Source organism: Notothenia coriiceps, unplaced genomic scaffold (assembly GCF_000735185.1).
Source record: "Notothenia coriiceps isolate Sejong01 unplaced genomic scaffold, NC01 NC01_scaffold00036792, whole genome shotgun sequence".
Taxonomy (NCBI): Eukaryota; Metazoa; Chordata; class Actinopteri; order Perciformes; family Nototheniidae; genus Notothenia; species Notothenia coriiceps.
The window spans coordinates 285,507-298,717 of record NW_011369493.1 but is presented as its reverse complement, the minus strand read 5'-3'; positions in this window follow the sequence as shown (position 1 = coordinate 298,717).

Below are 13,211 nucleotides of genomic sequence, written 5' to 3'. Positions count from 1 at the left end.
CAATTTGGAATGAATTCCAAATGCAGACTGTGAGTTAAGCCAACATCAGTGCCTGACTTTAGCAATGTCCTTGTGGCAGGTAAGCAGAGATATTTATATTGTACTCAAGTACCAGTCACAGTTTACAAGTGTGACAATAGATAGAAGTAAAAGTAGGTCATATAATTAAAATCAAATAATGAATATAGGGAATTAACCACATAAACATGTCAATCTTCAGATCTTATGGCCAAACCAACAATATATGTATTTCTTATAGAAGGCCCCTGCAGCCTTTGCATACAACTGATACAAATTGAATAAGAGGGTAACAACTCAACTGTATGTCAAATACAAACACAATAGTTTTGACACCATGGCAGGTGCAACCAGCATTATGAGACTTCCATTTAATAAGATAACACTTCAGAATGAACAGAAGAAGAAAACATGCACAACCAAAGCAGAACACACAGAAATGTAACAACAAATACAAATTATACAGGGGCTGCAGCCATGAAGACACCAGCAAGAAAGAGTAGCAGTTTTAACACAGTTTTCACAGCCATGCAGGGCTCATCTGGAGACATTCACCACAATGTGTGTGTTATTGTAGCTTACTCACTTGTCTGAAGTGCTTCCTCTTGTCCACCAGGAAATCCTCCACCATCTCTTCAGGGTCAGCCCTCGTTCATTTCCAATCCATCACCAGTCCACTCAGCCTCTGAGCTGCCAAAAGTTTTCAATCATTTAACAGTAGCCTTGAGCTGAATCATGACACTGTGTAGTCACAACTGCGACAGTTATAACAAGTCAAAGATAGTATAAAAGCCTCACACACCTCAATGAAGGAAGAGGTTCCTCAGTTAATGCAGAAATCACCGCTGGAGGACTAAACACGTGCGCTTTAGCATTAAGCATGTTAGCCACATCCAGCGTCCGACTGTTGGTCATCAGGGGAGTGTTTCATTTGGGTCACCGAAGTGGAGCATCAACCCAATATTATATACGGGTCATTCCTAGCATTCGGTGCCATTTCAGCTAGGGTATTCAAAAATAAAAAACATAATTTTCCATGTTTTTTTAATTTAATCTGAATGATGGCTTGTTAAAGTATAAGAAAAATATTTTGGTCAAGCTCAGGATATTATGCTTAACATTTTTGTTTTTACCATCCCCTGTTATTGTGTGTGCACCCTGTTACTGTGAAAAATAGTAACAGGGTGGACGGTAACAGGGTGGACATGTTATGCTAAACTTGGCTATTGCTACATTCAAGCTAGCACTTGGTGACAACAGAAACATATATTTGACAGATATATTCACCATATTTTCTAAATGTAAAACAAATGATCAGTTCCACTAAAAATGAGCATAACAGGGTGGACATTTTATGCTTTACCGCAATAGTTACAGTAAGTTCTTTAAAACATTAGAAAACGTTGAAGGAAGAACGCATTCACTCTGCTTCTTGAAGATGATTTCCCACTCAAAATGTATCCTTCCTTCTTCTTCTTGAGTCATACAAATAGTAGAATAGTAAAGGGGCGTGTCCAGAGGGATTCAAATCAGAGTAACAGGGGGGACATTCAAACAGGGGACACACACTTTATTTTCAATACAAATGAATTAATAACAACAATTTCAATTTGGTGAGGAATATTAGCAAAAGGGTCATACAACACTCAAAAAAATGTAGAATTTTTTTGAATTTCTTTGATTTATTTTTGTATATCTGTTACAGAACACATGATTGGGGACACAGCAATTTGGCCTACTTGTGCTAAAATCAGAGTAATTATTTAGAATTTGTAATATCCTGGCTAAATAACATTGTTGTTTTATGGTAGAGGGTATAAACATTTAAAACCAAGCTTTTAAAAAATAAGCATTAGACCTTTTAAATACAAAATATATGATATAATGTGGTGGGGACCTAAATGGCACCGAATGCTAGGAATGACCACATTTTTTCCTTTGTCGAAGAACAAAACTTTGACCTGAAAACATAAGGACTTTCCTAATCATCATATTGTATTGTTTTCAAATGTTCACAAACTCCTTGGCAAGGATGCAACTGTACTCTCCACCCCCCCTGACCCGGCCATTAAAGCCAGCAGTGTCACCTGAGAGTGGAGCTCTGCCTCCTCCTGTGCCTGCACCATAGGGCTGCACACACACCCTGCAGCTTCAGAAAGAGGGGACCAGCAAGCTCTGAAACTGCTTACGGTACTACCTCCTTTATTTCCCTTTCACACACAGTTTAGCATGACAGTTTCATGTTACATCTGTTTTTTTGGCATGCAGCAAAATGTAGCAAAGTACTTGAGATAAAAAAAAAGATCTACTACTTGTACTTGGCAATGAAATCTGATTCTGACTAACAAGGCTTTCTTTTTACAGTAACGAGAGGATTGTGTTACTTGCAAAGTAGCGGAAAACATCTTCTGCCAGCCAGGTCACAAAACCTTAAGGCTTAGCCTAGGACCTAGGTGGAGGATTTTGTAGCATCTTATAAGGTTTAGAATTAGATGGGTTATGTTTATATTCACCTTAGTATAAATCCCACCTGCATTATTTAACATTGATCAGCTGAGTATATCATGCAAAAAGTCTCCATTAGGGTTAGGCCCTGCTACAAATTAGGAACACCACAGCTCTGCTTGGAGAGGTTATGGTGCAGCATTAAAGCTTAGGCTAAGTGGATGCATGTCAGCCCATTATTATTCACATAACGTACTTTGTGTGCATATGAGGGGGAAAGCATATAGGTTACAGTATGGGAGGCTTGGCTATGATTCCTTGAACATCATATGCTAATAAACAAACATCACAGTTTCCTTTGATAAGATGGGCAGTGAACCCCAGCTAACTCCCTGTAAGTCACTCTTAATAGCCGCATTAGAGCGACTTAATAGCAGCATTATTTAAAAAGTGGAAAGTGACAGGTTTGTTCTCCCAGTCCTCATATTAAGGGACCTGATTAATACATTTTTGTGAAACCTTCTACTAGTAATATACTTGTATACCCACCAGGACCAGCTGCAACATTAACAAGCTGCTTACATGTTAATGCATTTATAATGAAACAATCTGAGTAGGAGTTTATTATTAATAACATATGTTACTTAAGTCGTTTTTTTATGTAGATTTACAAGCACCTTTTACTTAAGTAAAGGTTCTGTATAATAGTTTTACCTTATCCAAATGTTAAGTATGCCTTCAAAAAGAGTGCATGGCTTTAAATCAGCTGTATAAGGCCAGTCTATGTTTTTCTTGCATCTTCTTATCTCCTGCAACCTCTAGAGAAGCAGCATATTTATTTTGCATCTGCCAATTACAGGTGCCAGCTCAGGTTAGCACTTCCATCTGTCACGCATCAAATCAACACACCTCAGATGTCAGCCCCAAAAGGTGATCATCTGTAAAAAAAATTAAAAAAAGGGCCAAGAAGTAATAAGAAATACTTAGCATCAATCAAAACTTAATGTCACTGCTAATATATGATTGATTTGATCAGTCTGCATCATTGTCTTATTCAATACTTTTTGTTTATAAAGGAAGCTGGTGAAATAAGATTACAAGATAATATTTATTAGTAAGAATGTCATACAATTTTCATCTGCTTTTCATCTCCTTGGTGCAATAATTGAAATATGCTTGTTTGAGTTATTATACGATGTAGGAAAAATAATGAAATTATCCATCAGAAGATGTTATATTACATTATCAGACAGTTAATTACATCAACATATTTGATCACATTTTGTACTCATCTAGAGGGACTATAAAATTGACAAGTAATTGCTTTATGTAACACACACACACACACACACACACACACACACAGGAACACACACCCTGGCAATAAATGGACAAATAATCTCTTCGACCTGTACCAGGAGGGCATCTGAAAAAATCTGAGGCCTGAAGGATTTACTGGACCTGCAGTGAGTTAATTTACTTGATCTTGTGTTACAGCTGAACTGAGAATAGAACCACCAGAAAAATAAATCCACCAGGCAAGGTTTACTACTCTTCCAATAGCCACAGTATGTCACATTGTTTTTTTACCAACAGCAACACAACTAAAAGGGCTGCTTGTGTTTTGTGTTGTGAGGATAACCCTTAACCTTAAGACCTTTTGAAACATCTCTGTGGACCTCTCTTCTAATTTCCCTTTAGGTGTCTATCGTGTGAAAATGGTCCCTGATTGATTGGGTCAATTACAGGGAGGCTTATTTGATAGGAGCAGGAGGAGCTGTATTGCTATTCTTCTCAAGTAAGCGATCGATGTCATAGATTACTTAAACCCCTTGAAATCCAACTGCAATTTGTAAAACCTAATAAAGGTCCAAAGGCAGAGACATAAATTACTGTAGCTACAACATAAATCCCTTTATATACCTTAAATAGGAGTTAAAAAAATGTGAACAAACTAGCCTTACACAAAATATCAGTGTAGCAAATAGATATACCTGTACTCTCCTAAATAGTTTCCCCCAAACCACAACTTAGAGTTTCCAAAACATTGTCATTACATTTATCAATCAGTTGAATTAAAAACTTTAGCCCACTTTATTTTACATGTTTATTTTTGTATTTCACTCCTTTGTACATTTAGGTTGCAACATTTAAGGCTCATATCAGTCCCTGCAAACAAATTAAACTGAACTAGATAAGAGGAAAGGAAACCGGGCCATCTAGGAACTATTTTCTGCAACATGAGGACATTTAAATAATTGGTCAAACTGAATAACAAATGCACAAAGATGTCAAAACATATTGTAAATTGTCTGGAGTTACAGTGCCAGTGCTTTTTTGTTCTTAAAGAAAATACATTCAGGGGGGGATAACTGAAATACATTTACAAATATGCAGTTTCTTTTGAAAATGAAACCTGGGCATCAAAACATATTTTACTCATTTTAGCCCAACCACCACAAAAATAATATTTTTTTTTTAGACAAAAGTAAAACGTTTTATCTGCACATACTCTCACCGTAAACACAAGCTTTGGTAAAGTCACAAAAGAAAAGCAAACAAATGAATCTTCACTTCAAATGGTTACAGAAAACATAAACTGGCAACTGAAAGACATGGTTGAGGATTGTGTTCCTCAAGCAACAAACTTGTTCTTGGTGGAGGAGCCGCTCTTGGTGGCGGTGTCTGCATGTGACTGGTACCCGATGATCACTTTTGGAGGGACTCCTAATCTCTCTTTGTATACTTGTCTAAAAACAATTATAAAAGAAAAAAAAGGCAGAAAGACAAATATTGCATATTAGCAAATGTACACAGAAACATTTCTACAAAATAGATTTCCCTCACTAATGCCTTTGTTACAGAGCCACTGTGGCTGCGAGGGAGTGCGGTCATCTTTCAACCAGAAGGTTGTGGGTTCGATCCCAGCACATGCAGTCAACATGTCGATGTATCCTTGGGCAAGATACTTAACCCTGAGTTGCTCCCGATGGCATGGCCAACGGTGTGTGAATGTGTGTGAATGTTAGGTCCTAGAGTAAGGTACACTGCTCTGTTTGAATGGGTGAATGACATGTAGTATGTAAAGCGCTTTGAGGGGTCTTAAAGACTGGATAAAGCGCTATATAAGTACAGTCCATTTACCATGACTATAATCTGCGGTAGCAAACTAGTGTGCTTAGGCTGTCCGAAAGATGCATTTTTTGCAACAAAGAGTTTTTTCCTACTGGTCTGAAAACCTGNAGGTGCCCTGAGTTACTGTAATCAAGGGGCCAATGCAGCACAGACAGAACAGCCACACCCTCTCTACTGATGCACCCACAGGGGCATCACAGAACATTTGAAATGTTCTGTGATGCCCCTGTGGGTGCATCAGTAGAGAGGGTGTGGCTGTTCTGTCTGTGCTGCATTGGCCCCTTGATTACAGTAACTCAGGGCACCTGGGTCTGGTGTCCTGCCCAGCTATTTAGAGCCTCTCTGCTCCTCTCTGTGCTCTCTGCTTTCTCCTGCAGGCACCCGGATCTGATGAGTATATCCAGTGTCTATTTTTGACGTGTTTGTGCAAATAAACACCTTTTTCTACCCGTTAATGTGTTGTATCTCCCTTTTGTTGTGGCCTTCTGAGCCAGGTCGCAACATGTTCCAAGTAACAAATAATGATACCTATCTTGGAATAAGATTACTTTTATCGATGGCATTGGCCGAGTGTTTATCTGACAGCTGCAACCCGGTTGCTCATTTTGAGGAGACATGACATAAAGCAGGTACTATGGGCACATTTGGTTTGTTTACAACTTCAATTGGAAATAAAGTTGGTCATGTTGGAGTATTGCACTTTCTCGGATAAAGCTGAGTAACAAGAAAGTTGTGTTTGTTTAAAGTCCTTTTTATATTTCTAATCTCTTACGTTTAAATATATTTGATTTCTAAAAAACGGACTGTTGGACTATGTAACTAATTACTAAAACAAGCTTCTGAATTAGTAAGCATAGCCAGCTACAATTGCGATGTTATCAGTTATTTTTCCAAAGAAAAAAATATTATTTTCATTTGAAAGAAGGGTATATTCAAAGTTGTTGTAATAATGAATTGTATGATTGAATTTGTGCTTTTTCACAGATAGTGAAAAGGAATTCTGATTGACTTTACAAAAGTTCAGTTATTGTTTTGTAATGGAGATTTCAAATGATTTGTTTTCATAAAGACTTCATAATTACTTTTCCTCAGGTCCTTGTTAGAAACAGTGAATGTGAGTTTAGAAACAATACAAAGGTTTCTTTTAAAGCAGTCTGACTCAACTCATATGGAAACAAAACCTACTGAAGGTTTTAATAAGGAAGAACAAAGACAAGCAGTTGACAAAATAAAATAATTATATGTTGGTGATGGAAAAAGTTTGACACAAAGTTGAAGAGTGGATAAGCCAGGGAATAAGCCATGAGCAAAGTGAACCTTAATTACTTCTCGAATGCCTGAAACTCTTTATTTTACAGGAGCTCTGCTGAGCTGAGCACATCCAAACCTGGCATCCTTTATTAGTTTAGGAAATATAAAACCCTGATTCTCAACCCAGTACTTAGAGCAGCAGTGTAGGTTCATCTAAAGCAGGGGTGTCAAACTCAAATACACTGGGGGCCAAAAATAAAAAATTGGCACTAGTCGAGGGCCAGGTTGGTCCAATGTTTATTGCAAAACGTATGAAATGAAATGAACTTCTTGCACATATTAAACCTGGAACTAACAAAGCTTAAATAATTGCGTATAAAAACAACATTAAACATTAAATAATCAGTTGCATTCATTTCTTATGGCTCTATCTGCAGCTTTTCCTCAGTCATTTCTTATGATTACATTTTTCCACAGGCCAACAACAGCTTCAACAAAACTATTTCCCTCAAAGAAAAAAACAAACATGCCCTGTTGTCACAAGAAAGAAAGTGCCGAAGGAAACATCCATTGAACTCAGTGTGCTGCTCTGTGGTGCTATTAGCCAGATACTTGGCATCTCATCTCGGGTGCAAGTTCATCAATGTTTGGGCTCAGGCTCTGAGCTGAGGAGACCCTCAGGATCGAGTGAAGGTGTGCGTGCAATATACCAGAGGGGGCCAGATCTAATAGTAATTAGAAATTATCCTGCGGGCCGAAATTAAATCCACCAAGGGCCTGATTTGGCCCCCGGGCCTTGAGTTTGACGCATGTGATCTAAGGCTTTCCCCTGCACTGTGAAGTAAGTGTAGAAATCCAGCTGTACAAAAGCATGATGTGTAGTGTGAATGAGCATTTGTTGAACATCTATCTATTTAGCTAGATAACTGAGTGTTAGAAAAATGTCACTCGTCACCGGCTTGATCTTCAATATCAGGATACATGTATTTATTATCCTTGAAAGAATGGAAGTAGTCATCACACACAGAGCTGCGTGGGACAAATAGTTCTCAGAACAGTGTCATTGACATGCTTATATACAAGAGAGGGAGTTACACAGTCACAAGATGCAGAAATACCGGTTCAAAGCAGTGTTCTATGCTTAGTTCAGATTAGCTAAGGACCACGTAAGCAATAAACATGACAGTCATATGTCTATCTCCATAGAGGCTGTTAATCGTTGTCACATAGCTATCATATGCCTAAAACAGTCCTGACGCTCTTCTATATAATCATACATCCGGTTACGTACACAGCTACGTAGGGCCTTTGTTATCATGTATACTCTGATACATTCAGTATTTTCCCAACACTGAGCAACAATAATGGACCACATAAGTGTATTTTTCTATTTTTCACTTACACACATATGCCTGAAATACACACACACACACACACACACACACACACACACACACACACACACACACACACACACACACACACACACACACACACACACACACACACACACACAAACGGGTACTATAGACATTCACTTATTTAGAGAGGGGGCTGAACGAAGGGGCTGAATTTGGGGGTTCAGTTCCTTGCTCAAGGGCACCTCTGAGGCAAACTGGCACCCTTCCAGCTATCAGTCTGCACCCTGTATTCTGGTCCGATCGAGACTTGTACCGACGACCCTTTGGTTCCCAAGCCAAGGCCACTTATTGATATAATAATATACTGTTGTTGACTCTCACAGTTAAAAGGCTCTCCTCTCATGATTCACTGACTATCTGCTAAAATATACAGATTACACCAGATATTTAGTCTTTACATAATCACCTTCAACAAACATTGTTTGACAAGCTCCACACAAAAGGTTAATAATGAATGAGCTCATGCACACATATATCTGTTTGAAGTACCAGCGAACCATGGTTACAGCTTGATGATTCATAAGTAATGGCACAAAGCCTTTGCGAAAATATAGTGTGTTCATATACAGTACACTATACAACATTTGTGCTGTTGTTGAACGGAATATTCCTGTGGTTATTCCCACAATAGCTTCTTTCTTCAACGAGCGGATAGCTCTTGTCAAGTTGTTGCTGTACAGTGACCCTGTCCAAAAGGTTTTCAGCCAATTGTTAAGTTAAAACAAATACAAATAAATGTGGTTCTGTTTCTGCGCTTAAATTGCTTTACTACAGGGACCAGCCAGTAAACACAAGGCACTTTTATCTGCTTGAATTGCAAAGTGAGTCTGGATACAGGAAGTGTGTCTCCTCTTCTCTAATTGGGACCTTTAAGATTTTCATGTCATTCCTTGGTACGGTTTTGATTTCGGATATTAACACCCATATGACGATATTGATAAAAACACCACATTAGTATTCCGAATATCATAGTTTTGCCTTTATTTGTTTTTACATAATTACTAATAATGTCTCGACGCTAAGCAGATGTAAAGATTCAAAGCCTGTAATTCAGGAAATTATTTTAAATTGCTGTTATCTATTCACAGAACGAACACTTTCATAGCCTGACAACTGCAAGTGACATATTAAAATACATCACAATATGCTCATTTGGTTTTGTAACTATTTAACCATTATGTTTGAGTGAGTGAGTGTTTTTAATTGTGGTACTGTATTACAGCTCTCCACCTACTGTGAGCTACATAATGCCTGCGGGAAACAAATAATTCACTTCGAGAAAATCTTGAGTGCTTTACGTCACATTACAAACTGTCTTATGTATTTCTTCCAATTACTGTAAGGGTGTTTCAGCCACTCACACACTCAGGTTATTTCAGATTGTTCAGCTTTAATGCATGACCCTGTTCACATCTAACTTTAACACCTATGTCTCATTTAACAGAAGCTTGCACTGTTACATTTAGACCAATCTGAAAGCTGTCAAAACTAATCTCAGACACATTATAAGACATGCAAACATTAAGTTGGCTCTTGCTTGAGAATATGAAACTTCCTCTGCTGTACATGCGTTGCTAGGTGAACCATCTTTATCAAAATTGAAATCATTATTTTTTAGATGGCTCTAAAATCAAGGTTGTTATCTAACAACAAAATAATCATATGTATATCCTATACCTCATTCACACCAACGCAACTCCGGTTCAAGCTCCGTGCTAGAGCTTTTCAGGTTCAGAACCGGTTCTTCGGTTTAGCTCCGGCTCTTTTCACACCGCCCAGAGTCCGACTGGTGCTGTTTCATTGCGTCATTGTTTGCGTCATGACGTAACCGTTTGCGTGCCTGCTTCATAAAGCCAAACCGCGAAGAAACCCCTCACAGCTCACACCGGCAACAACAACAATGGACGATTTTGTTCCAGCTTCATCTGTACCTCTTTGGAAGACCAGATTCCCAGCAGGTAGCTGGTCTCTTCAGTGGACCACTGCTGCTTGTTACGTTTCTCCATCGTTGTGTACAAACTGGATAAAATGCGGGCTTTTTGTTGTTGTTCAGGAGTTGATCCCGCCCCTGCCCCCGCCTCGACGTAAGCGGTGCTTTTGCTCTAGCCGGACAATCTTTTGGCACTTGAAACTAACTGGATTCCGGAGCTAAGAGGCTGCTCCACTGCGGTGTGAAGAGGAAAACCCGGTGCTTTTCAAGGTCCAGCTCTGAACCGGCCCTGAAACACCGTTGGTGTGAATGAGGTAATATATGATTCATAAACTCATCCAAGCACAGTGGAATGTTTTTTTTATGAGCTGCTTTTTAAGTGTTTTTTTTTGTACACTGCTGAAGAAAAGAGAAAGTACTACTTCAATCCCTCTGCTTATCTGATATTTATTTTCCACACAATCAATGCCTTCAGACATAATGAGATACATATTCATTGTCACGAGGAAGCTATACTGCACGGTTACAAATATAATTTATCCTGCTGTAACCTGCTTCTGAAAATGTCACTTAATGAGATCACACCACCCTGCTTGTCTACACTTGCACCTGTTTGACCTTCACTCCTCTCCTGTTGCCTTCTCACTTGCATGCACACTGCAGATGATTTGCATCGGGGCTGAAAATTCCAATCACATTCCGAGTCAGACCACTTCTTTAACTGGCTGTGATTACTGGATTGCAATGTGAGCAAAATGCAGACTTTTTGAATACATTACCACCGTCATTGATTCCTGGCGTGATAAAAATCGTTTGACAAGCGTTTATTGTAGCCCCTTTCATTTTATGATAACAGAAAGATAATGCGCTCAGTAGCAAAGGCCGCTACTCTCAACCTCTTCTCTATCCACACACACACGCACGCACGCACGCACGCACGCACGCACAGACGCACAGACAGACAGACAGACAGACAGACAGACAGACAGACAGACAGACCGACAGACCGACCCAAACTTTAAACCAGCAAAACTACACGAGGAGACCTTAAAATGAAAAAGGGATATTGAGAGATGCTCCTCTGTAAATCACAGATTCAGGATCGAAGCGTTTACTTTGTTGTCAACACTGTTGTTTGTTTCTTTTCATGTAAGTTCAAGTGCAATTGGCCGCTTCTGTGCTCTCTACCTGCGACCTCTCTCCTCTCTATAATGCGCACACACCCAACTCCCTTACGACCAAGTATTTCTTATATCATTCTGTGTAAGGTGATTTCTTTTTCCTGTTGTGTACACTTGCAGGGGTCACAGCAAGTCTCCCGAGGGGGGTGTACTTCCTGCTGAACCATCAGGTGATAATCCTCACTGTTATAGGTGATACCTGACCTGATGTGCTGAGTTGAACTGTAGCCAAGGGCCAGGGGGATTCTTAAATGCCAGGGTTGTTGCAGAGGCCTCTCAAAAGTTCTACCCGACTGAAAAAGCTCCTCCAAGCCATCTTTTCAGTGTGTGACAGAATTTAAACATGATTGAGTAAGCCGGGTAAATTAGCCAGATAGAAACTGCTGCGTCCACAGTGAATGCTTTGTTCAGAGGAAGTCGTGCTCAGCGGATCTGTCTGCTGTTTGGCTGTCATCGCACCACGGCTAAGACCGGGAACCATCTGCGGGTTGGAGAATAATCACTTGCTGCCATCTGTCTGCCTGTCCGTTTATCTGTCCATTACTTCCTTCCAGTCAGTCTGCCATTCATCTGCTTGTCATGTCTCCATTTGTGTGCTCATCTGAATCATGAGACTGTGGTATGTCTGTGATTATTATCATGACTCTTGTTTCTTTTATTAGAACAAGCCTTCGGGAATGCATGATTAATCGGTTGCTTGGGAAAACTTTTTTTTTTTCCAAACTGTTTTTGAGATTAATCAAATAAAACATCAGATTATTCACCTGGATGTTGATGTTGTGACTGTCAGATTAGCCACAACACTCCCTACTGCCTGACACTTGGAGATCAGAGGCTGTTTGACTAATTACTCTCTAAATGAATTATGACAGGAGTGATGCAGCTTTGTGTTGATACTAGTGTAAAGCCCCTGGAGGTAAGGGCTGTGTGTCATCACCGGAGTAAACAAAAAACCAACACATGGCGCACTTTTGTGGTCACATCACATTCGCAATGATCCAAGCACTGTCTATTGAAACATGCGTGGGTTACAAATAATCTGCATAAGCCTTTTTACAATAAATACATGAAGGTTTAAAAATAAATATTTGCTCAGATGCTTACGATCTGTCACACAGATGTGCCTTTATAAATCTTGCTTGATGTGTTTATACAGTATGCACATGATGATAACGTACAGTAAATGAGCAGCTTTGGAATAAAATGCTACCTTGAAACACACTTTAATAATAATGGCAGACTGCATTCCTGTAGTCTGTATTTGAACACCTGAATGCTCACTTATGGAGAAAATCCACCAGCTGTCTATTTGTATGTTTGGGGGGAAATCATATTTGTTTTACCTTACAGCTGAAGCATTGTGGAGGAGTACTTCAATATAAAAGCTCCTGCTGATTTATAACAAACATTTCTATTAACTATACGCCTGTAAAACAATGAAGTTATATAATTGTATATTGATATTCTTAAGCAAATGTTCAATATCATTATTTGTATTAAGCTGACAATTAACCAGCAGGTATAACCTTTGATACAAAGGTGTTACCAGTAATTACTTTAACATTTAAAATAAGTCATCAATTAGTCTCCTTTTGTCAGAATCAGAAACCGGTTTATCGCCAAGTAGGTTAACATTTACGAGGAACTTGTTTTGGTTTAGATGGTGCATACATAAACACAGTTAAAGAAGAAAAAACAACCTAAAATCCAAACAATTGAAACTATTATACGTTAAGATATGGACAATTATTTACATGAAATCTGGAAATTGTGAGATTTATTGGTATATTAAAATAGACATAATATAACGTATTTAAAAAAAGGTGATTG